Consider the following 26,238-nt stretch of genomic DNA (forward strand, 5'->3'; position numbering starts at 1 on the left):
CCAACACCATTACTAACCATTACACTCCTACAAGTGTGAGAATTCAGACTATTCCGGGACCCCACAGCTATAAGAATGGCTTGGGTGGCAGAAATTAGTCATTGTGTAATGCGCTTTGAATTAATAAACAACTGCTGTTGTGCTCATCACTAAATTAGTTAAATAACACCACCATGATGTAGACTGTCATAAGTGCTGGTGTTGACAATTCAGTGATGGTGCCGAGCACCGGAAACCACCGACTCAAATTAAGCACTGGCTTTTTGCATGCATCATTGGACCACCTTACATAACATAGAGGGTTTAAATTAAACAGAATGAGAAACAGTGAGAAATGAACTGTGCTTTTAAAGGAGCTAATGCGTTATAACAATATAAAAAAATTCAATGTGCATAAAAAAAGGGCAAATTAAACTAACCGCATTAGATATGATATTGACACAGGATAAGTGTACATTTATAAATGTGTGCCAGTGTACTGGGTCATGTCAGTTATATTTCTCCTAATATCGATATCCCCATACCTCATAATTTCACCCAAGTGAGTAGGCAGGTGTGAGACCCAGGAACCTGGTGTTGCTCCTCAATGATATTAAATGTAAAATTATGCGGTCAAAAGGTGCATATACTTTTTTAGCCTTTGATACGACATACAGGTATTAGTCTGATAAGCTACTCAGTATGTTTAATTAACTGACAGTCAAACTTCACCAAAATATGAGCTTCTGTGACATGTTTTAGGTTATTCTAAAATTCAGTCATGGTTTGCTTGTTTTCTATCCTAGTAGTCCGGTGTTGTGGCTTCAGGTTGATGAAATATAGGAATCTGTGACATAATAAATTAGAGCCATTAGAGAATGCTTGGATGGGGGTGGGAGAGCGGCTCTGATCTTATTGGACCTCTCTGCCGCCTTCGACACGGTGCCACACTTACTGCTATTAGCGCGCCTCGCGAACATTGGTGTCATCGACCATGCATGGGACTGGATCAAATAATTTTTGGCTGACAGATCACAGCAAGTGTGACTACCTCCTTTCTCATCAAACCCACAAAAGGTGACTACTGGAGTACCTCAGGGCTCTACCCTGATCCCCCTCCTTTTTAATGTGTATATCACCCCTCTGGTCTATCTGGCTGAGGAATTGGTAGCAAAAGTAAACACCTATGCAGATGATACCCAGCTCCTCTTCATTTGAAAAGACTCAGATATTTCCCCAACGAAAGCTAAAAACTGTCTATCAACCGTTTTCAAATGGCTTGCAGCCGCCCAGTTAAATTGCAATAAGGACAAGTACGAAATCCTCTTATTCGGGTCCTTTCCCACACAGTTAAGGGAAGCACTTTGGCCGCCAGAATATCCACTCCCCAGCTCCTCTGGATCGGCAGTGAAGAACCTGGGTGTTTGGTTCGAGGAAAATCTCAGCTTCTCTACACATGTAAAAAAACTATCTGGTCAATGTTTTGGCACATTGAAGACTCTTAGGAAGTTCCTTCCTCTATTACCCAGGTCCACCAAGAAGATGGTCACGCACGCTTTGATACTTAGCCGCCTTGACTATGCCAATGCACTCTATATGGGCCTACCAGGATACCAGCTTAAGAAACTCCAGGTAATACAGAACACTGCGGCCAGAGTTCTGATGGGTATCCCGGGCAGGTCCAGCTTCATACATCTTTTGCAAGATCTGCACTGGCTACCAGTGGCACAAAGAGGGAAATTTAAGGCCCTCACGATGGCCCACTCAGCCCTTTATGGACCAGATTCCCCTTTATCTGAGGAAGCGGTTTAGTTTTTATAATCCACAAAGGCATCTGCGTTCCGCCTCACAGTGCCTAGCTTCGATCCCCGGCTTTCGGCGGATAAGAATTGAAGTCAGCTCCCTATCCTTCAAAGCGGCCGAAGCTTGGAATTTTCTTCCCCTTGAACTGCGCAGCATTCACGACCCCTCATGTTCAAGAAAAGACTAAAAACCGAGCTCCTTTTTTAATGATATTTTAAGTAGAGGCAACTTTTAGAAACCTGCCACTCTGTTGCCCACGTTTTCTAGTGGTCTTTCATATATGCTGGTCACAAGACAGCCTTCTGCACTCCTAGGAAGAAGTGTAATGTAATTGACTCCCAGGAGCGAGAACAATAGAGGCCTGCCAATGGAAAATATGTGACCTGTCCTGGCAGGAAGCCACAAAGGGTGTGAGTCCTTAAAGGTGAGCTTAAAAGGGAAAGCCACCTTTGAACGGCAAATGGTTGACACACATGAGAGGGGCTGCTCTTTGCCACAACAAAGTAGGCAGAGAATATTTAAAAGATGGACTCAATTGGAGGAACGGTTAACGTTTTGACCCTAAATGGAAATAATCCATGGGTCTGTTCTGGACAGAAGTAGTCTGTCTGAATGAGGAAGAAGAAATTCACTCCTTTAAAGAATGGATTCAAGGGATCCAAAAGTTCTCACGCTGGGGAGTCATAATGACCAGCAAAACAAATCACAATATGGGAATTCGCACAGTGTATAAAACTGGTGAGAGTGGCAAGCGGAGGCATACTGATGAGTGTATCTGTTGCAAAACTAATGGAGATTGAGCAAACAATGTGTTTTAATGTTTAAATAGTATATGTACAATGAATATATGATTTAGGTAATAATCTGGTGGTTTGCCTTTGCGGGAAACAGATGGTGACAAACTGACTGTGTATCCTAGGGGACTTTTTTGGTGACAATGACTGATATGTTATCGCTGGTATAACGCTGGAAAGCATGTTTTATTTCCCTTGTTTTGACTATGTTGCCCTTCTTGTTGTGACATGAATAGTCAACGATTGGTATTCTTTTCATGACATGATTGTTGTAACCTAAGATATACTCACATTAATCAAGCATTTTGTCCTAGAAATACATTGCTCTGATTCCAGAGTGCTACAGACTGCCATCAACCATGATATCCAACATGATTTTGGAACAAAACAAAATTGCTTGCAATCAACCTGTACAAGATGGAGGTCTACAGCTTTTCCAGATGATGGATCCATATGTGTAGGACACTTTTCTGACAAGAATAGGTGATGCTGAATTCCAGTGTTGAGCTCCAAGAAGTCAGTTGTTTCTACTAGGGCATAATGGGAATGTTCTTTTTATGTTGCTGCTTGTATTCAGCCTAAACACTGCGGAATCTTCTCTGTGGCTCATATGGAGCAGCTAATATTCCTACCAAAACTACACCAAATTCTTCTTGACTTTCAGTGCATGCTACATTATATGTTGATGTTGCAGATAGACATTTACACCTAGCAAGGAAGTTGGAAATCTTCCACTGACCTGTATACACAATCCATTTTTGAAGTAATTCCCACATGTACGGAATTGTACACAGCAACAGTTTTTGGTAACATGGGTGAGAGAGGTGATGTGAGGCAATATGTATTGGTATGACTCACATGGAGGGTATTCTACTTAGCCATGAACGTTCATACCCCTTCAATAGGTAGAAATATTCATGTACAGCAATATATATTTTTTGATTAGTCATAAGTGGGAGGGTTCTTGCAAAACAACACTTTTTAATGGCACTCACTTAAAAGGAAGGGTAATGCACATCAACAACAATTGGTGAAACACAGATGGGTTATTCGACACAGGAATAATCTTTGGCAACACATGCACCTGTGAGTAATCATGGGTAACAACAATTTTCGGTGACTTAACACCTTAGGAGCTTCGTAAACAAACCTCCCCAGTGCTGCGCTGTCCATTATCCAGTGCTGAACTGGACGTCCAGCGGTCGCACGCAGCACTGGGGAGGTAGTGCCCGTGACGACCGTTGGCCGACGGCAGCACTTAAAGGGTTAAATGGGAAGAGTTGAGCACAAAAATAGTTTTTGACAACATAACTAGATGGGTTTTGCCTCCACAATTTTACTACATATTCTGGATATATGAGCCCATATGGAGAGAGATTTTTTTGTACATTCACTCTCATATATGAGCTACACACCTTCACTTGACAGAAGTTGGTGCAAAGCATCATTAATGAAGGCCTGATTATGACTTAGGCAGTCTGACTACCAGAAAACGCCACCAAGGCAGCAGAAATTCCGACAGCCATATTACAAGTCTTCCACTGGGCTGGCAGTGAGTGGGTGGCAGAGTCATGGTGGCAGCACACTTTGGCTCTGGAAATGAGCTGGAAGCCATTGCCGGCCATACTGTGGTGTCTCCAGCTAGTCGGGCACACTGTTTCCTTGCATTCTGTTGTGCAAGTGAAACATTATGTGCCCCCAACTTGAAGGCATTGGAGGGCACTACATGAGCACCAGCTACATTGCACATGGGCACATTTGCTCTCGAGCCATTACTTCAGCTCATTACCTGCCTTTCCGTCGACTCTCACATGGCAGTGTCCCCACCAGGAACAGGTCAGCGAAAAGGCAGGTCATAATTGGGCTGGCTGTGAGTTGCACGGGATCACCTCCCGTGGCAATGGAAACATTTATGAAGGCAACATCATTGTACATGCTTGATTGATGGATCAGGGATGTTTTACTCGTCGCTGCTTTGCTACTGTTTCACACATGAATTTGGGATCGAAGGAGGTGAATGAGTCAGATGCACATGGATGAAGTGTCTCAGCTGGTGAAGGTAAAAGGAGATACCCAGTGAATTGGGGACAGAATGTGTGTACCTCTTTATCAGTCCCTGACATTCTGGGCAGCAGATATTCAAGAGTTAGGCCATCCTTTCATAGAATGGGACCACCCGCCATTGGTGCAGGGGTCCCGTTGGTGACATTAGGATGCTCCTGCCACACTGGCAGGCGCATCCTACATACTTGACATTGCGGCGGACGGAGCTCTCAGCACCGCCCACTGCAATGCCAAGAAGGCATGTCGTGCAGTTCCATGCACAACGTGGCAGGCACCGCGCGGTGCCTGCCATGTTGTGCATGGAACTGCAGGGGGCACCAAAGGTACCGCCTATGTGCACCCCCACACCCCAGAATCCCTGGGGGCCTGCTACGGCCCCCAATGGTGAGAATCACCTGCCTTTCCGTGGCGGCACCCAGCATGCATCATTATATGGATGACGGTGTCTACCAGACACCGCCACCATATTAACTGCTTTTCCCCCGGTAGGCAATCGGGCAGAATGCCTACCGGCGGAAAACCAGCGGACGGTCTTTCCGTTTGCCAGGGTCCCCCTGCCATAGTAATATGGCGGGAGAATTGGCATGCGGGTGGGCACAAATGTCGGGCAGATCGCCACCGCCATGCGGGCGGTGGCAATCTGCCCAACATGCTAATGGGCCCCTTAGTGACTGAAAACCTTTCTGGAACCTTAAAATATGACTTCATCCAAGGGGAGAATAGAATGAAGGGAATTCATGCTTGTGTCTTGTGGCTTCCTAAGGGACACAAAGGCAAAATTGTCAATCTAGGTCATCATTGTCCCCATGAACTACTCACACCAGTTGCAATATGTGGTGATGACTAGGTGGGCAAGATCATATGAGGGACCAGCAACCTCCTTCTCTTTTTCACCAATATTTTCATCCAACCGTGTGATTTTGGACCGCCATAAATTGAAGCTATCATATACAATTGTGCCTAGTTTGCAGATAGTGTGAGAAGACAATAATCCCCATTGAATATTTGGCAGAATGCTTGACCTTCTAAACCAACCCATAGCACTCTGTGCAAACCATAATTTCTGCCATAGAAACCTTGTGATGCCCAAAAGGACAATTGCTATATGAAGGCATTGCAAATTCATATCCGTAGTCTCATCAGGGCGGCTTTTGTACACCCGGACTACTTTCCCCTGATCCGGTCTGTCACATCCAAGCTCTGTTCATTAACCACAAGCCTGAACCCTCTAACAGCCAAGCCATGATGCAGAATTGATGGACTTCCCTTACTTCTAACCCCGCCTGCAAGGTCTTAACCTACACTGACCGCCAGGTCATTCCCCATGCCATTCCAATTTCGACCTCTGGGACATGCTGCTTCCACCTCCTGATTTTCCTCTTACCTTTCCTACATTTGCTGTTCCTTACACGGTTTTTCCTGCTCCTCCTGTCGCTGCTGCATCCCAGTGCTTATTTCGCATTGCTCAACCTCCTGCCTCTTGTCCTGCCACTCCTACTGCTGCCACTCTGCATCCTGCAAATTTTCCAGTGTCATGGCTCGTTACAAGTGCTCACCCAAACTCCCAGCCATCACTGGTCCAGTTCCTGCGTGAACTTTTGTTTCTGATTGGTGTCTCAAGATGTGGAGCATGAACAACTGCTATCGGAACAAGCCAGTCTTATAAAGATTTTTTTGGCTCTAACAAGATAAAGGGGCAGATGTATTAAGATACCATTTTGCGATTCTCAAATAGCGATTTTTAGGGAATCGCTACTTGAGAAGTGCAAAATGGTATGTATGTAGAAATTTGCTATTTTTTAGCGATTTCTTAAAATTCCTTAATTGCGATTAGCAAATTGCTAATCGCAATTAAGGAATAATTTCCCATTCATTTCTATGGGCCAGGAGGCCCATAGGAATGAATGTGAAATTATTCTCAATTTGCGATTAGCAATTTGCTAATCGCAAATTGAGAATAATTTCAAGGGTGTCTTAAGGACACCCTGCTGCACCCCTGAATTTGACATGTGTGCGCATATGGCGCACATGAGCGTCATATGGCACCTTTAGAATTTTAAAAAAGTGCATTTTGTAAAGAATTCGCCAATTACCACCAACTACAAGTTGGTGGTAATTGGCGAATTCTTAGTCAAAAATCGCAACACTGAAATGCTTAATACATTTCAAATGAGAAATTGCAATTTGCCATTTCTTAAAAGCCTCGCAATATTAAGGAATCGCTAAATTTGCGATTCCTTAATAATTGCGAGGCTTTTTGCATGATACATTCCAAATCCCGTTTTTTTTGTTACAAACGCTGCTATTTTGCGAATCGCAGCGTTTGCGACAAAAAAAACGGATGATACATCTGCCCCAAAGCTTCCATGAATAATATATTGAAGGTACAGCAGAGTGCTAGAGTTACTAGAGTAAATCTTGTCAATCTCACATTTTCTGTATGTTACCATACATGAGAAATCTATGTAAATAAAAAAATCTGTCATTCCATTCATTCACTCATTCTTACACTCTCTAAAATTCCCTTATGCTCATTCTTAGTTATTCATTCTTACTCACCCACTCTCTCACTTGCAATCACTTTTACTCTTACTCGTTCTCGCTCACTCTGACTCACTACTTCTCCCTTACTGGCTCTCATTCTTACTCACTACCTCTCACTCATTCTCATCCACACACCCACATGCTCACACACCCAGGCACGCATGCTCACACATGCACACACTATCTCTCTCAAATAAATACACTCTCACCCACAAGCATGTTTCTGTTTACCTTGGCTGTCAGAGAAAGTCTTGTTCCAGGTACTGGTGCTCAATTTTCTTCTCTATTAGGGTACTAAGAGTGGGTGCTGACCTGGGGTTCTTGGCACTGATTTTGCCACCTCTGTAGCCAGGGTGACAAAGGAAGTTTCAAGGGTCGCAAGGGGCTAGACTGGGTTCGCCGCTCTGACCCCTGGTACACCTACACGATGTTCTTGTGAGGAGAAAGTGGTAAAGAACGGTATAAAGTAAAGAATATTGAGAAAAAACGCTTCATTATGTAATGAAAGACAAGCAACAATATCTGAAGCAAAAAAGAAAGTCTATTGGAACAGTGTGTTATTTATTACATGTTTAACAGACATCTACGAGTTAAATAAACAGTATGGTGCTTTGCTTACGAAATTGGCTAAGCCTTTCAAATACTTGCGGTAGTTATTCTGGTTCATTCCCCTTCCTCATTCCTACACGGAATTGCTCTGAATAGAAAGAGGTGTTTCCAAACAAAAACACATAATAAATAACTCTATCGGGTAAGATCTGTGAGGCGCATTGGAAAATTAGGTACACCTTGTTTCATGTCAATAACTGCTCGTGGCCTGGAATCACAAGTATGAATACAGAGATATTAACAGCTTCGAACTAATCACATGTAATTATGTACAACCACAACCGATGTTCATTGCAACTGACAATGCAAATATGTAACTTCAGAGATGAGAACACTCATTTTTGTAAGAAAAGAAATCACGCATGAACTACAGGAGAAAGTTAATACTGTTATCCATTTAGCACGAAATGTAACCTACTTTGTGAAGAACAACAATCATTTGAAAGCCATTTTCATTGAAATTACATTATTCATGATGACTGCTATTTTTCAATGTAAATTCTGCAAAGAGAACTCACAAAAAAATCTAAATATTTTGTATTGTATTAAACAGAATTGTGACTTAATGTTACAAATGTTGAACTTTTTAGGTTAACACTGTTTAAATGCCTTGGCGGAAGGTCATTGGCTGAGAAGCTCAGCAACGTTGAATTGCATGTCCATTGGAGCAAGCTCTTCTAGGAAATTTAGCTTTTATTTTAACTTCAGAGAAAACATGGGACAACTCACACTGCTAGAAAGGAAACATGAACGTGGTAGTGATTAGTTTTAGTGGTAGGGGTGTGGCGCAGTGGCCAGGGAGCCTGACTCCAGAACACTAGGTTCACGGTTTGATCCCCTGTGCGGCAGGTTACTCCAGCACCATGTGACTCTCGGTCCAACTAGCCCACCAGGTATCTCCAGATAGCGCCACAGAGCTGCGTTGCAGAGAGGTGTAAAAAGGGGCACGGCCTGGGTCACCTCTCTGAAACACAGCGCAGTGGCGCTTACTGGAAGCACCTGGCGGGCTAGTTGGCCCCCTGGGGCTCTCAGGATTGAAGGGGAATTATTTCCCCAACTTAAAACGTGCCACAGGGCGTGTTTTCACACTTCACCTCAGGCCCCATCTCCTCCCTTCACCACTGTGTAAACGTGCCCTGTGTCCGTTTTATTTTGGGAGATAAAGTCCCCTTGAATCTTGAGTGCCCCCTGGGTCCAACTAGCAAACTAGCCCACTAGGTATCTCCAGTAAGCACCACAGAGCTGGGTTGCAGAGAGGTGTAAAAAGGGGCACGGCCTGGGCCACCTCTCTGAAACACAGCGCAGTGGCGCTTACTTGAAGCACCTGGTGGGCTAGTTGGCCCCCTGGGGCTCTCAGGATTGAAGGGGAATTATTTCCCCAACGTAAAACGCGCCACAGGGCGTGTTTTCACACGTCCCCTCAGGCCCCATCTCCAGTTAGCGCCACAGAGCTGCGTTGCAGAGAGGTGTAAAAAGGGGCACAGCCTGCACCACCTCTCTGCAACGCAGCGCAATGTCACTTACTGGAATCACCTCGTGGACTAGTTGGCCCCCAGGGGCCCTCAGGATTGAAGGGGAATTCATTTCCCAACTTAAAACACGCCACAGGGTGTGTTTGCACACGTCACCTCAGGCCACGTCCCCTCCCTTCATCACTAGGTAAACGCGCCCTGTGTCCGTTCTAAGTTGGGAAATGAAGTTCCCTTGAATCCTAAGGGTCCCTAGGGTTAAACTAGCCCACTAAGCGCCACAGAGCTGCGCTTAATCTTCCCGGCGGCCCCCGGCACCTTAACACCCTCGGGTAAGTGTGCCCTTTACAAATACTGGATTTCATGCCCTTCATGTGTTGCAATGGAAGCTGTCCATAAGTAGAAAAACATACCTAGCAGCCAGTGACAAGATGGTGAGAGAGAAAAAATCCTCTAAGCTGGCACAGATGTCATTGACACTTTTCAAACCAATTATTGACGCAGGCTGACTCAAACAAGCCAATCCCTGAAGAGGCTGGTCCACATCCCATTGGCAATGCATTATTAAAGGACATCTAGCAGGCATTCAAGTTGTCAAGCAAGACCTACAAATGATCAATCTGTTTTCAACACCAACTTTTACAAGCAATAAAACACCTTGCCACCAAGGTCAATTTAAGATTTATATTTGCATGCATTGTATATTTTTAGCTTACACAAAAGAAACAAGTTACACATGAAATTAGGAACTCATCAGCTTGTTTTTACCTATCTACGGTTTAATAACATTTGCCAGTAACATGGTTTGGAAGGAGCATATGATGATAGCAATACTGACAATCAACCCATTGTTCAATGCCATCCTCCTGTTCGCTCGAGTGCATGGGGCCTGCAAATTACCTATATTGGCGGGTGTTGGGGATCTGAAGGAAGAAGTTCTGCCCTTCATGCATGAGGAAATAATTGGAGATGACCCTGCACTTCTCACTACAGCGATGTGGCAAGATCGGAGCACCTAGCCACCAGGGGTCCTCCAGATGGAGCAATGACTGTGGGCAAAATAATGGCAGCGCTAGCTGACTAGAAACAGCAGCAGATGGTAATCCGGAATGAAAGCTCCAAGGTGCATATTTTTGCTAGAATAAGGCATGTGACTGATGAGACGAAGAGTTCTGCAATTTATTTAGAAAAATCTGATTTCCACTGTAAAATTGGTTGATGAGCCCTTAATGAAAGCAAAGCTGGTCGTGGGTTGCTTGTGTTCCCGTTCAAGGAAGAAATGGCCTAGCATTTGGGCTGTACTGTTCCCATTGGACCAAGGTCAAAACTGATTTGCATATGGTTGGGTACAAACTGAAGTGGCATGATGGACAAAAAAACAAATGTATTTTGATATGGCCCAGAGTGTTCACGAGTGGCTGAGATTAATTCAAGCATTCCATTCATCACCTGTTTTTTTAATTCCACCGGAATATTGGAATCGCTGTGGGTTCATGCCCATCTCAGGGACGGTGTTGGAATGCAGTCGTTTGTATTGTCTCAACCTAGGGAGGCTAGAGAATTAGTCACAGAGGAACGGAGGAAAGGAGGAGATGCCTTCATGAGTGACTTCTGTGTTGGACCCCCCATCATACACTGAGGGCTGTTGAAGAACTCGGATTGGCTACACTGATAGTTCACTAATCTTAGGCCGAAAGGGATTATATGAAGCAGACTGTGGCTGAAAATTGTTTTGTCAAAATTATAGTTCATTTTTGTACATTGCTGATGTAGCGAGTTCTACAGATATTTCCCGTGTTTGCCCCCGCCCCAACCCCTCATACCCGCTACATGTCTGGATTATGCTTTCTTTGGTAATGACATGTTTTATGTGGTTCAATTGTGGAGATAATCATCATTGAAATATACTAATCTGTTCTTGGGTATGTATGTTGTTAAATGTGGTTTAAGGATCCAGTGTTATTTTTTTGATTAGTGTGTGCATTTATGATAATAAACAGATGTAATCCTAAAACAGTGCAGAGAAAATATCCCTAACGAGAAGAAGTTCTGAAAAATGAAAATTCAGGTTCAAAGTTGTTTCCTTCTATAGTCCCAAAGATTGACATCACCTGTAGATCCATCCTAGATAGGTGTCGATTACCACCATTGAAGTACATGCTAAAACGTCTCATATCATCCACAATTGACTAGTAAACAAGTAATTAAAGGAACATTCAGGAACGAGCATTCAGTCGAAATACATGCACACCTAGAAATCGGAAGCCATTCAGTTTGGTCTGGAGATTGATGTCATTGGAATCAATTTAAGTTTTGTAACTTTAAGAAGCCTGTATGATGTGCCTAAGAAAAAGTTTCTGCTTGTAATTCCGGAGGAAGGAGGTCCTAGAAGTATTCGATAGACACAATCTTAAGTACGTGTGTTTATCTCACAGTTTCCCCAGACGCTTTTATGAAACCCTCGAGAAAAGAGAGCGTTTTAATCGGCCTAGAAAGAACACCCCTCGAATGGGAATCATACCCTATATCGATTGATCTTGCCTGGTGTATTCTTATGTTTTTTGGTCATGACTACTATCCTCCTGTTCTCCAAGGGAGGTCTCGTCCTTCAATTTGTGATTCTTCTATGATAGTATTGATGTCATATCTGCGTTTTATAACTGAGTCTTTACTGGTTATTCACTCCTCCCCCCTATATAGGTCATGTTCGCGCTGTATAAAACTTTATAAATAAATCAATAAAAATAAAATGGAACCTGGCTTACTAATAAAACTCTGGACAGAAGAGAATTCTGTATATGTGTCCCGACATAGGATTGTCTTGCTTCGTTTTGAGTGCCCACTCTACTTGGCGTTAAGAGAAAAGGCTATAGTACAGGGTCCTCATTTATGAGGCCGTGCGTCACTTTTACGCCGCCGGTGCGTCACTTTTTGTGACGCACCAGCAGCGTAAAAAATGTGCCTTGTTGCACCATACTTACAAAGTGACGCATCTAGGTAGATGCGTCACTTTGTAAACCCCTGCGCTACATTATACCTACACCAGGTATAATGTATGCAGGGGGGGCGTTCCGACGCAAGAAAGGGTCATAGAAGTGACGCAGTGAAATCTATAAGATTTCACTGCGCCACTTCTAGGACAAAAATGCATCAAATTCTTACGCCTGCTGTGACGCAGACCTTTTCACATGGGGCTTGCCCCATGTGAAAGGACACATTGCTGGAGTTGCGTCACTTTTGTGACACACTCCAGCAATGCGTCACTTTTGCGCCATACAGATACGTCAGAAATACTGACGTATCTGTAACTCCTTGCGCCATGATGCGTCATAATGTAAATATGACGCATCATTGGTGTCGCAAGGAGGGCACAGTGAAAAGTGACGCATCGCTGTTTTCACGCAGCGATGCGTCACTTTTTATAAATGAAGCCCCAGGTATTTACTAAGAGGGCCATAGTGGTAAAGTGGGAGGTCTGGTTTTACCTACTCGGACGGACATAAGATTCCACAGCCGCCAGATGACAAGATATTTGGCAAATTGCTGGTCAAGAAGGGAAACATTAATTAGGAGGTCTTGAGCTCCCATCAGAGAAATCTAATAGTCTGTTGTCTGTGCTTTTAGTAGGGATGTGCATTGACCTGTTGCAATTTGCTGTAAATAAGGCATGAGAAACGTTTTTTGTCTCTGACCATTCAGACGAGAGGACAAGAAAATGTAAATTTTGACTGCATGTTAGGACTTCCATTTATTGCTTTTAATTCTTTTGATTTTTTTATGTACTTTGTACTTGTTTCACTGGTGTGAAAGGCAAGTTTTCTAAAGCACTTATATACATGTGTCAATGTACATGCAGTGTGAAAACAGTGTGAATAATAGTTTGCAAACTTATATGCGCTCAAATGTTGCCATACGCGGCGCCTTGTCCCTCCCAAACTTTATATCAGATGTTTTGTAATTTTTTATTGGGTGATAGGTTACTAAAATGGTGTCCACGACTAAACATCCCTCCAATCTTGGTAACATTTATGCTATCGAGGTTGACCTTAATGCAATACTGATACATGTTTTATGTGCTATTCACTTGACAGGAAGAAAAAGAATACATTAGAAGTGACGGATCAGGTAAGAGAGATTTGCAAATTAAATGAAGTCAGCTAGCTAAAAACAAATTGGTGTGAAGCTGACAACATCACAAGACAATGGAGTCTGACTGAACCTACATTTAAGTGCTGAGCTTACGTGTACAGAAGCTTCAGAAAAGTTGTCCTTTGGCAAACAGTACAGAAAGGATGTAATCTAATGAGGCTGGAGGCCATTTGCCGCCCTGCAGAAAATGTTTAAATAAAAGTACACATGGACAGGGCTGCTGGCACTGCTGGTGGGAACCCATTACGTATATGAAAATAGTTCCCTGCGGTTTAGGGCTGCTGTTTGTACAATAATTATAAAGCAAACAGTGATTCAAATGCTATGTGCTGCATGTGTGCTTAATGCTCTTTGTGAACGTACAGTGCAACGGCAACATTTAATGGAAAGGTGAACTTGTCAACAGCTAGAAACAATAATAGGATGGTGATTGCTTGAGTAAACATGTTCAACAAGCCAAGGCAGTGTTAGTTTATGGCTGGGAGAGAAGAAGAAAAATGATACATTTTTCCTATTGAGTTAATCCATTGTAGTGATGATGAATGGGGCGTTAACTGATTCCTGGGAAGGAGCAGCGCACACGAGTGCGGTGGAAGGCGGCTCTGCACCCAGAGGTGCTACTGAGGTCACCTGCCTATGTGGCGACAGGATGTCAGTTTACACAGGGTCAGCTCAGTGCAGCAAAATATTTTGTACTTACTGGGAGCAGGAGAACCTGGTGATGGCTTGACAACTCTTCTATACGAGACTGAAGGAATTTAAGGCCGCGCAGCCTGAAGCAGCGTATGCAGGAGTTGGTGGGTGGTGGTTTGTCGTTGATTTGTTATAGTGGGCTGCGGGAGGGGGATTGTGGCTGCAGGTAGGATGAACTGTGTTTCAAGGCACTGCACCTGAACGATTGAGTGCATGTTGTGCCTGATTCCTACAGCAAAGTAGTCAATCTGCCCCTCTAATAGAAGTCTGATCATCATGCGCACTTTTACTATATTTGGAAAATTTACAAAGATTCCCAGGATTTTACCTGGAAAGGTGCTCCAGGTGTTGAATTCCAGGATACTATTGGAAATCTCAAGTGATATGTTCCACTTGCACCCACATCACCAATGCATACATAGGGCCAGATTTATAAACACTTTGCACTGGTGCAAAGTCACCATAAGTCACGCATATCAGCTCAAATTTTTGATTTATTTACTTTCAGAGAAGAATTTATTTATCGCTGTACAGATGTCTAACAGTAACGAAAAACCTTTTTCTATGTTGCCTTACTTTGGTTCAAAGGGGTGTCCCGGGGTGGTGCATGGACATTCCTACTCAACCACCTAGAGATTTGATCCAGAGCTTTATTGAATAACATTTGTAGACATAGCTGTGCACCAAAAAATAACACCTCCTCGAGGCAGGAGCAAAGAAGAAGGCATGTTTTGTTTTCTCCAAAACCGTCTAACTTTGCATGAGTTGTGTACTGTTGTGAGGAGTTTAACTAGCATTTTGTTCTGAAAGGACACCCTTCCATTACAAAACATATGGTAGAATCATGCACACTCTATGCACTACAGTTCAAAAGTGTTTGTTTGGTACTAGGCAGCAAGAAAGTGCACCAGAGCTTGGTAACAGTGCAACAGCTAAACACTATCACGAGAAGGGGGGACTAGGAGCAAGTTTGGATAGGTCCTGTATCTATGCTCCTAAGACAATATGCTTCAACAAAATGGTAACAGTTACTAAGGAAAAAGAGGACAAGAACTCCACAACCAAACTATGGTTCAGAGTGACTTGTGAGTGTCTCCAAATAGTTATTGAGTGTGCTTGAAGTGGGGATAGACCTCCTGATATCTTTTGTGCCCTCACACACTCTTGCGAGTAAATAGCATCATCATTGGGCAGTACCAGGGCCGGACTGGCTACCGGGCAGTTGTGTGTGGTGCCGAGCTGGGGGCTAATTTCTCTGTGGTGTGGGCTTATTTAGTTGATGGGGACCTGCGTGCGCTTTGAAATAAAAAAAGCAAAACGAATTTCGTTTTGCACACACAGGTCCCCATCAACGAAATCATCCCCCTGCTCTGCAGCACACACAACTGCCCGGTAGCCAGTCCGGCCCTGGGCAGTACTCCTCATGGGGGTGGCGCTGTAGTCCCTCGTGGGCCCTACAAGAGGGCTCTTTGATGGAGATCTTTTTAGGAGGTGCAGTACTTGTGCATGAGGGTGTGTGGGCCAAGTAAGTTGGTGCAGGTGGAGTTAAAATTACCTCTCAGTACCCTGATAAGTTTAATAATGGCTCCTTAGGGTAAATTAAAAGGGTAGTTGGGTTTGGAGACTCTCCTTAAAACGAAATAAAGGCAGGGACCAGTGTGTTCCCACCGCTCTCAAACCGTGCAAAAAAGTGTGTGGTGTACTAAAAGTGGGCGATGGTCGACATGTTTCGTACAACCTGTTGGTCCCTAGTGGATCTCTGTGTGCTTCATCAGGACTGTGTGCATCAAGTGATCACTAGTTGGAGTCAGGGAAAGATACCCTATACTCCCACTTTACCTATCGTCAGGTGGGATAAGACATCTCTGCGTCCGAGACACGTATTATCCGTATTCTTAAAAACCTGAATCTATAGGAGACAAGAAAGAGAAAAGAAGAGTGCAAGTAGAATTTACTGAGCTATATGGAAAACATTCAAACAGCTCTTGTTAACATAAGTGGTGTGGAAAGAAGGTTCCATTGACTGATAGAGTCCACTAATTAAGTTAAGTGTACAAAAATTGATTCATGTAATGCTTGAATTAATCTCAGCCACTGGTAATTACTCTAGCAGCATCACAGTCCATCTTTACTTTGTGCTCCATGCCACCTCAGTTTGGACCCAGCCATATGCAAATCAGTATTGATCCTACTCCAGTGGAAACAACCCAACATGAACTGCCAGGCCAGGTCCCACCTGAATGAGAACACAAGCAACCTAGGACCTGTTTGACCCATATTAGGACTCACCAGTCAGGTATAAGTTGATTCCAGTGAGACAGTGTTCTGGGCATACATGTCCTACTGTGTACAAAAATGATGGATGAATGTGTGAATTAATTTCAGCCACTGGCAATTACATAGGCTGCATACGAGTCCATCATTATTTTGCATACCATGCTACCTCAGTTAGGACCCAGCCATTTGGAAATCAGTCTTGGCCCTGCTCCAATGGGCTATATCCTCCCAAAAACATATCACAAGCAATCTAGGAACGGTTTTGCCCTGATTAGGGTTCATCAGCGAGATATAGCTTGGTTCCTGTGACACAGTATACATGGGACCCATTTCTGGGCATACCTATCCGACTTATGGAGACACACTAAAGTGTACAAAAGTGAAGGGTGGAATGATTAAAATAATCTCAGCTACTGGTAACTTCTTGGGCTGAATACTAGTCCATCGTTATTTTGCACACCATGGCACCTCAGTTTGGACCCAGTCATATGCAAGCCAGTCTTGATCCTGCTCCAATGGTTACAATCCAGCCCAAACGGTTAGGCCGGGTCCACCCTGAACCGGAACACAAGCAACTTAGGACTGGTTTCGCACCTTTGTGTTCATACCTTCATCAAAGAGGATCGATTAACCAAGCAAAGTTAGCCAAATGTGCATTTGTAATACAAAAATATTTACATAACCAACACCGCTCCTCTTACCCACATTGCAGGTCTTCCAGTGGAGAATTACTTCCTTAAGATCATCTTCATTTAATTAATCAATTAATTAATTAATTCATTAATTAATTAATTAATTGCTGGTGTGATGTCACAACACCGTACAGCATGAATGGATGTATATAAAACAAGCAAACAATATGAAGAATAATTGGTCTCAGACCACTTCCATCCTATTAGGTAACCATGGAAGAGTCAGAGCTATCGCTATCCTTGAGGAGTATGGTGGTACATGTGCAGCTACTGACAGTACAAAACTCCTTATAACATGGTATTAACGTTGTAATAAAAGTGCTGATATGCTTATTAATGAAATTGATACATATTTTAATATTCAGGGATCAATACCCAGAATAGCTGTCCTTATGAAGACCTTGAAAACAAAGCCACCCCATCTTTGAGGTTGAAACACAAGCATTGAAACATTGTTGGGGAGTGACTAAAAGGATTTCGAAATTACACATTTGACCTGTATTTATGGGACTAATTGGCAAATTTAATAAGTCAGACACACCAACAGCAGGAACTTGTTTTAGTGATAGGCAATATATTTTGGACAACTGGATAATCTATCACTGATTGGTCACCTGCTGCTAATAATCAATAGATTGAGAATCCCTTTATGTGTCCTTTCATGGAATTGTCTGCCACATTGATGCTACAGTGGCAGAAGGGTGATGGAAACAGCAGCGGTGGCTCCTCCCCTAAGGCGGAGGTGCGCGTTCCCACTGCTTTTAAGCAGTGTGACTAAAGGAAAAATAAAATGATTATAACTGAATGTTATTATTATTTTATTTGTTCCAGCTGCATTGCGAGCAGGCAGGTGGGCAGGACTGCTCTGCTCTCAGAGCCGGGCAGGGGAGGAGTGGTGGGTACACTGAAGTGCGCATGATGCACACTCAGGGCCGGACTGGCATAGCTGCAGAATCGTCCCTGTAACAAAATCGGCCGAAAACCGGCCCTGGCAAAGAGCTCGGCGGCACCCCCAACCCCCCGGGGGGGGACGAACACTTTGCCAGGGCCAGTTTTGGTTCCCAGTCCGGTCCTGTGCACACGTTCCATGTTTTCCATCTGGGCTGCATTACAGCCTGGGTGGAGAACATGTCCAGGTTCCCAGTCCCCGTCTGAGTGCCGAACCATGGTGCTCAGACCAAACACAATGCTGCATTGCAGCGTTATGATTGGTCAGGGGAGCCTGGGTTCGCTTACTGGTTCCTTTTCCTACATAAAGGAGAGACGGAGCAGAGACATGGGATGCGGCGATAAGGTAAGTGGTTTTTATTTTTTTTCATTCCCCTTCCTTCTCCATCTCCTCTCCCCATACCACCCTACCCTAACCGTGCATGCCGCTGCTGGGAAACAGTATGTTATATTTGTTGACATATTTGCATGCCATATTACAGTTATGACTGGAGTATTTGATAAAAGTTTTAAAGGATATTTTTAATACGTGAATGTTAATAAATACTACTGACACTAGAAGTATGCCAGAACATTAATGCAATCAATGTAAATCAAAACTGATTTAAGGCCGAATGGGAACTTAACTTTATTTCGCTATAATCCACTCACTACTTAACATACAAGCACCATCTGTAAAATGACTCAACAAACATCGCCTTCAGACAAAGAAAGACACTGTAGCACTGATCCCTGAGGGTAGACATGAATGCCCTTGAGTGGGGGCTAACTGAAAGATTTGGCTGTGGTTGAGGTTATTCAGAGCACAAAGCAATATCCCCTTCGGGCAATATCACATTCCCCCCAAACAGAGCCAATGGTCAATGTACTTCAATAAGGTACTGCTCCAGATAATATCCTATTGCTTCTACTTAATTTTATACAGTGGCATTTTTCTTTAATGTGTGTGTTTATTGTGCGTGTGTCTTTTCTATAAATGAAAGTCCTGGATGGGCAGTGATTTATTATTTGTCACCCAATAACTATTGCATGCTGCCCCTTATCCCACACAACTTACCTTAGTAAGCCTTGGACTGCCCCACTATGCTACCCTGAGAGTTACGAGCCAAAGGGGTGAACTTGGTGATCAACTTTGGGTCCAACAGTAACGTTAAGCCCCTGGATACCAGTGATAAATGGATCTGATTCATATAGTCTTAGCCCAGTAACACCTGGCTGCCCGGGAGAGTTTGAGAGGCAGAAATTCGTGTTAGCCTGCCATGAAGAAGAGAAGAAGTGAAGGCAGTAGCGGCTCCTGGCGGGAGTGCTGTGGGGCGATGGGGCAGGGCGGGGGAGGGGCAGGGTGGGGGGTAGTAAACTCCAGTATAAGGCAGATCGGAGTTAGGTAAATAAATAAAACATATTAAATTGCGTGCGCTGCAACGCATTTGGCATTGCAGCACACGCAATTTAATTTGTTTTATTTATTTCTTTACCTAACTCCGATCGGCCGTATGACGGAGTTTATTACCCCCACCCTGCGCCAGACCCACGCCTGACCTCCCCGCAGAACTACCTCCAGGAGCCACTAATGAGTGAAGGTATAGAGAAGATGAGTGGAACCAGGATGGGAAGAAGAGGGAGTAGGAGTAGCAACAAAAAGAGAGATTAGGTATTGGAGAAAGAGTGGATCGCCCTGGAGAAAAAGAAGCTGAGGTTTGCAGGAGAGAAAGGGTTGGCACTGGGGATCGTTGTTCGCCATGCAAGCCCTGCATCCACCACTAAGGCACAAAATAGTTGATCAATATCTACCTTCCAGCAACTGGTGTTTGTAGGGTGGTTCAATAGTTTTAGGAATGTATATAAGGTGCAGTGTCTAAAAGCTAAATCCATGGCAGTGGCACTGTTGTGTCGCCTGTCTTCCTGTGCAATGGACGGAGGTCATTGGAAGAATGTCTGATCATGGTAATATGGTTTATGAGTGCTTGAAAAATGCTGAGATGGGGCAGTTTGGATTGAAGCTAGACAAGCCAGCAGAAGTTCTGTGACAGCAATAAGGTGTATGGCGGACCATTTGGGAATTAGGTTCATAACACAGTGTGTGTCTAGAATGATTGGGTCAGAGTTAGGGCAGCAAATGATTACCAGTCCCTAGATCAGTTAATGATTATTGAGCAACTCAGAGATGCATGCTGTATCCCACATAGGCAGTACTTGTCTGATCTCACTAAGACTGGCGTGGAAAGACTTGCTGTGTTACCTGGCAAGTGCTTAACTACCAGGGTGACCAATGGACTGAACCAGTACAGTCCCAATGCAAATGTAGAGAAGAGCTCCCAAGGTTGTAATGTGTTTTAGGTACCACAAGAAAAGGCGTTACAAGAAGTATTGTCCAGTTAAGAACTCCGTGGCAGGTGCACTTTTGATAGGCAGCATCCTATCAGCAGGGATGGGTGCCATTAAGGGATTGTATTCAAACTAGTTGCTAAAGAAATCAGGGAAAGGGACACAGATGCTCTTTATAACATTCAACCAAATACCATGGGGTTTGTCAGTGAGGAGGAAGGTTCCTACCTAGAGAGAAACTGGAATATGATTGAGACAAAATCTATCTCAAATATAAGGAATTTCTCCTAGGTACTATCCGAAATCGTCTAGTAACCAGTGGTAATGACATGGACCACACTCTTTCAAGAGCTGAAGTAGAGGTCAACATCAAAGCAGCCATGGTTGTCGTAGTGGGGGTAATGAAACAGGATGCTGGGTACCAACTGCGCAATGACCTGATTATACCTGGACTAATACCAGGGCTAGAGGCCTACGTGGCCTGGATACAGTCAACAGTGTTAACCAGAGCAGATTTGGCAGGGCTGAAGGCTGGGAGTACTTCTAGAGTTGAGGGATAAGAATGCGAGTAGAGCAATGTGGACCAGTGTGGTATCTGAGATGATAAAGGCAAATGTGTCCATTGCCCCTGTTTTCAGAGGTGGGACAGGTGTTGGAATACAGGGCACTGGGACAGATACAGTAGTTGTTAGCTGTTGTTGGGCCTTCTCATAAGAGCTTCACAAGGCACAGGAAGGGTGTCTTACTCTGATGGTGGCAGGATGGCCCAGGACAATTTGCCATTGGAGTGGTGAGCAGACATAGTGTGCTCTGGGAGGACTAGCTGCTGTACAGTGAACTGAAAGTTCCAGAACCCAGAGGTTGATAGTCCTATCATACACACAGGAACCTACTGCTATTGTTATTGCATGAGGTAGTTTTAGAAGAGCACGTGGGCAATAAGAAAACCAAGGACAAGTTAAAACGTTTGTTCTACTGGACAGGGATGGGCTACGATGTCGGGAAGTATTGCAGACCTTGCCTGTCTTGTCAAGTGAGTGGAAATTCTGGAGGTCAGTCCAAGTCACTATTGGTACCTCTACCAGTGGTTGGTGTGCCGTTTGAGAGTGTGAGCATAGATATCATTGGATGCTTTGATCACCTTACTGCTCCAGGCAACAAATATATCTTGGTTATCGCAGAGATGTCACCAGGAATCTCGTGACAGTAACTCTGTAGAAGACAACTTCCAAGATAATGGCAAAGGCCCTTCTTCCTACCTTCTGTACACAATTTTTGAGAGTGTGGTCAATCGAGTGGCAATGAAAGCAGTACCCTCTGTATCTAATGAGGCAGTCTTATCTGGTGACTACATTGGCCCTTGGCCCTTGGCCCTAAGCATGATGAGTGTTAAGGTGTCTGGAAGCCAATATTATCATGTGCTCTGGTTAGTTTCAGTCATAGACAAATCTTTTAGTTAGCCCTCATTTGAGTGCACTCATTTCTACCCTCAGCAAAACCATGTTCCAAAGACTATAATCTCAAGGCAAAGGAGCAAATGTCATCTTGTCTGTAAGGGCAATGATTGAGCAAGTAGTGTGATCTACCACATTTCCATCGCATAACACAGGCAAACCAATGGGTTGTTGGAAAGCTTCAATAAGGCTCGAAAAAGCATGATGGGAACTCGAGCAGAGAACCTTAGGAGGAAATTTGATCTCCTCCAGTCATGTCGGTTGTTTGCCAACAGGAGGTGATGCTTCCGTGGTGGTGCGACCAGCAGCACCGTGATGCGATGAAGATCCGGTGCAATGAAACAAAATGGCGTCTTCTTCTTGATGCGACAGCGATGCGTGCATGCCTGACGGCCATGCGGTGACTTGATGATTCTTCTGAGCCGCGATAGGCCCTGCGAAACGCTTCTCCGGTGATGCAACAGCATCTGCTGCGACAGCGGCACTCTTCTCCAGTGATGCGAGGCGCTTCGGGTGATGAAATGGCGGCAGCGGCGACATGCTTCTCCGGTGATGGAATGGCGACTGCTGCGACAGTGACACTCTTCTACGGTGATGCGAAGGCAACGGCTGCGGCGGTGACACACTTCTTCGTCTTGAGTCGCGCTTCCAGCTCCCAGCGGCACACAGACTCTCAGAAGGCCCAGCTCAACAGCAGGCACTCAATTCCCAGCAAGGGAAGGCAGGGGAGCTGGTTGGTGAAGTCTGCTGTCCCTGAGACTTCAGCAGGAGGCAAATCTATCTCAAGCCCTTGGAGATCCTTTACAAGTTGATTTGAAAGTAGCACACAGTCCTTTCTCCTCTCTTTGGCAGTCAGGCACCCACTGCAGGCCAATCCCCCAAACAGCACTCAGCTTAGGGATAGTCTCCTCCTCAGTTTCTCTGGTTCCTCTCCTCAGCAAAGGTTCATCTTGTTTCCCAAAAGACATCTAAAGTTCTTGGGTTTGGGTCCCAATATTTATACTAGCCAATTCTTTGTCCTGAAGGCAGAGGGTCCTGTACCCAGTCCAAACTAGTTATGTGCAGTCCTGTAGCACTTTGTTGACAAGACTCCTTCTTTCCTTTGACAGTGTGGGCCAGAGACATCAGACACACCACAGGAGGTGGAGCCAGCATTGTGGAAGGCAGGCACAGCCCTATTCAGGTCCTAGGTGCTCTCCTCCCCTCACTCTACATGTAGATGGGTCTCTTCAGCCATGTGCTGACTCACCCTGTCTCATAGAATCCCCCAGCCCCTGTCACTCAAATTCCAGACAAGGAATACACAACCTAGCAGAGGCAGGCTTGGACAGTTAGGCAAGAAAATCCCTCCTTTTAAAAGTGGTATTTTCAAACACAAATGTTAAAACCAACTTCACTAAAAGATGTATTTTATCATTCTGAGTTCAGGCATACTAAACTCGAATTTCTACCTAGTTCCCTGAGTCAGTTAGGATTATAAGATGTTATAATCAAACTGCCCATTCTGGTCTATAGGGAACAGGTAGCCTTGCAATAGTGAAAAAAGGAAATGCCTGTAATTCACTAGTAGGACATGCCACACACACCAGGGCATGTCCTACCTTTTAGCCCATCAGCAGCATTTGGTTTGCAAGCCCTGGGCCCACTTAGTGCACTGTACTAGGGTCTGACAAGCAAACCAAGCCAGCCAATCATGGAATCACTAATCCATACATCAATTTACCATAGGGAGAGTGTAGGAAGGGGGAGTCTCTGGTTGGCGCAGTGCAACACTGGCGACAATCAGGGCCTCTCTCTTCCCCGTCAGGGCTGAGGGTTACCTTCAAGACAACCTCTGCTTACCCTCTAGGTAGTGTGGCTTAAGCAGTCTTAGGCTAATCTCTGGGGCATATAGGGTTAAACATTTGCAACATTACACCATCACCACCAACCCACCACACAATGACACCAAACTGTATTTGTAAAAATATATGTTCTTTATATAAATCTCAAGCAGGCTTGTAAATACAGTTGTCAAACTTTCAATAGCGGTTCCAGTTTACTTAGTTTCAAGTTGCCACAGTTCTTTCCTAGCAATAAGCAATCTTTTGGGCCTTCTGCCCAGGTTCCAGCAAGGTTCAGTGTCTTGTAGCGCCTCAATGCGCGTTCCGCTGTCTCCGCTCGCTTCAGAGAGGAGAACGGGCCCGGCCGGCTAAAGCTCACGCTTCCCGCGTGGGCCTCGCGGACCCGGCACAGTGCGAGCCTCGGTTTCAGGGGCGGTTCACGCTGGGAAGCAGGTAGCGCGGTGCGAGCTCAGGACGTAAGACGCTCGCACCGCAAGGACAAGAACACAGTACCTTGGTTTTCTTGTAGGTCTTGGAGCGGACGGCTGTCCGTGGATCTGTCCCACGTCGCGTTGTCTTCCTGGAGGGTGCGGCGGCCTGCGAGTCTCAGCGCAGGTCACAGGGCACCCGGGCTGACGGTGCAGATGCGGGGCAGGATTCTCCGGAGTCCGGTTCACTCGCACTGAAGGGGGAAGCTGCAGGCAGGCGGGGCTTAGGGGGGTGCACTCCCCGGAGCGCGGGGCACAATTCAGGCACGGCTCAGCAGCGAGTCACTTCCAGCTGCGGGGGCCAGGGGGTCTCAGCGCCCAAGTCACGAGGGGCACAATCTTGGCAGTGCCGGTCTTTGCGGAGCAGCCTGTACCTCGGGGGTCACACAGGCGGCGATGCTTGGACCGGGCAGGTCCTCCCTTTCCGTTGCAAGGGCGGCTCAGCGCGGACAGTCACGGCGCTCGAACCAGCGCGGGGCTGATCCTTACTTTGCGGCTGGCACACGAACAGGCCACAGTCACGGTGGTCGGGGAAGGGGCACAGCTGCACAAATTGTCCGAGAGCGTGGCGGCAGGCACAGCGCTCTCAACTCTCCTTTCCTTGGCGTGGTAGAGACACACAGCACACGCCAGCAGCAGCTTTTCTTCAGAAGGGTAGCGCCCACTGTTCCTGGGGCACTGGTCAGGGGGCAAGTTCACAGGCAAGCCCTTGGAGATCTTTCAGCAGAGTTTGGCACAAAGTTCAAATAAGCAAAAGTCTTTGGTAGTCTTTTCTTTCCTCTCCTTTGGCAGCAAGGCACCAGACACAGGCCAGAGACAGCACTCCTCCTTGTCCTTCCAGGTCCTTCTCTTCGGGCAGAGTTTCTTCTGTAGCACAAACAGGATCTAATTTACAAGGAGCAGGGCTCCTACTTTTATACCCAGTTTCTTTTGTTCTAGCAAGCCAGGGGGGCCTCTGCATAACTGCTCCAGTCTCTGAGTACTTGTTGTGGGTACTTCTGGCTTCTGTATTCAGTGTGAGGGCAGGCACATCAGCCGCTCCCCAGGGGGGCGGAGCCGGCATTGTGAGGACAGGAGTAGCCTGAGCACTTTGTTGACAAGCTTCGGTCCTTCCTGGACCAGGTGCAGGCTGAGTCATCAGTCGCTCCCCAGGAGGGCGGAGCCAGCATTGTGGTGGCAGAGCACAGCCTGATGCATCATTCAGGGGAAACTCCCACCACCCACTAAGGTGTCATCTGGCTATTCACTACCTGTCAACTCCCAGCCCTGTCACTCACACACACCAGACAGTCAGATCCACATCCAAGCAGAGGCGGGCTGAAATGGTTAGGCAAGCAAATGCTAACTTTCTAAAAGTAGCATTTGCAAACACAGGATATTAAAATAAACTTTACTAAAAGAAGTATTTTATTATTCTGAGTTCAGGCATACTAAACATGAATTTCTACCAGGTTCCCTGAGCCTGCTGGGATTATAGAGTGTAATAATTCCAGCAGCCCAACTGGCCTAAAGGGAACTGGTAGCCTTACAATAGTGAAAAACGAGTTTGGTAGTAATTCACTATTAGGACATGCCACACACATCAGGGCATGTCCTACCTTACACTTACAATGCACCCTGCCCTCAGGCCTACCATAGGGGTGACTAATATGAAGTTAAGGGAAGGTTTTAGGGGCTGGCAAGTGTGTGCACTTGCCCAGCCAGTGTGACAGTACCAGACTGCACGTAGGTTCTGCAATGGCAGACCCTAGACACATTTTAAGGCTGCTTCTGTGGGTGGCGCAACCAGCGCTGCAGGCCCACTAGCAGTGTTGGCATTCACAAGCCCTGGCACTCCTGGTGCACTTTACTAGGGACTAACAGTAAATCCAATGAACCAATCATGGACATCAATCACATGTACACTTTACAGTAGGGAGCACTTGCACTGCGGCACGGGTTGGCCGTGGCGCAGTGCCCTGAGTAGCAGACACCAGCAAAACATTTGAGGCACAACAGCAAAAAGTGGAAGGGAAACTCACGCCAAGGTGCCAGGTCTAACACGTGTCCCCTCCAGCTGAAATGTGGGGAGAACTACCCTTCCCCAGGGAGTTCCTCATCACTAAGGCGGAAAAATCTGGACAGACC

This window comes from Lissotriton helveticus, chromosome 2_1 (assembly GCF_964261635.1).
Source record: "Lissotriton helveticus chromosome 2_1, aLisHel1.1, whole genome shotgun sequence".
NCBI lineage: Eukaryota > Metazoa > Chordata > Amphibia > Caudata > Salamandridae > Lissotriton > Lissotriton helveticus.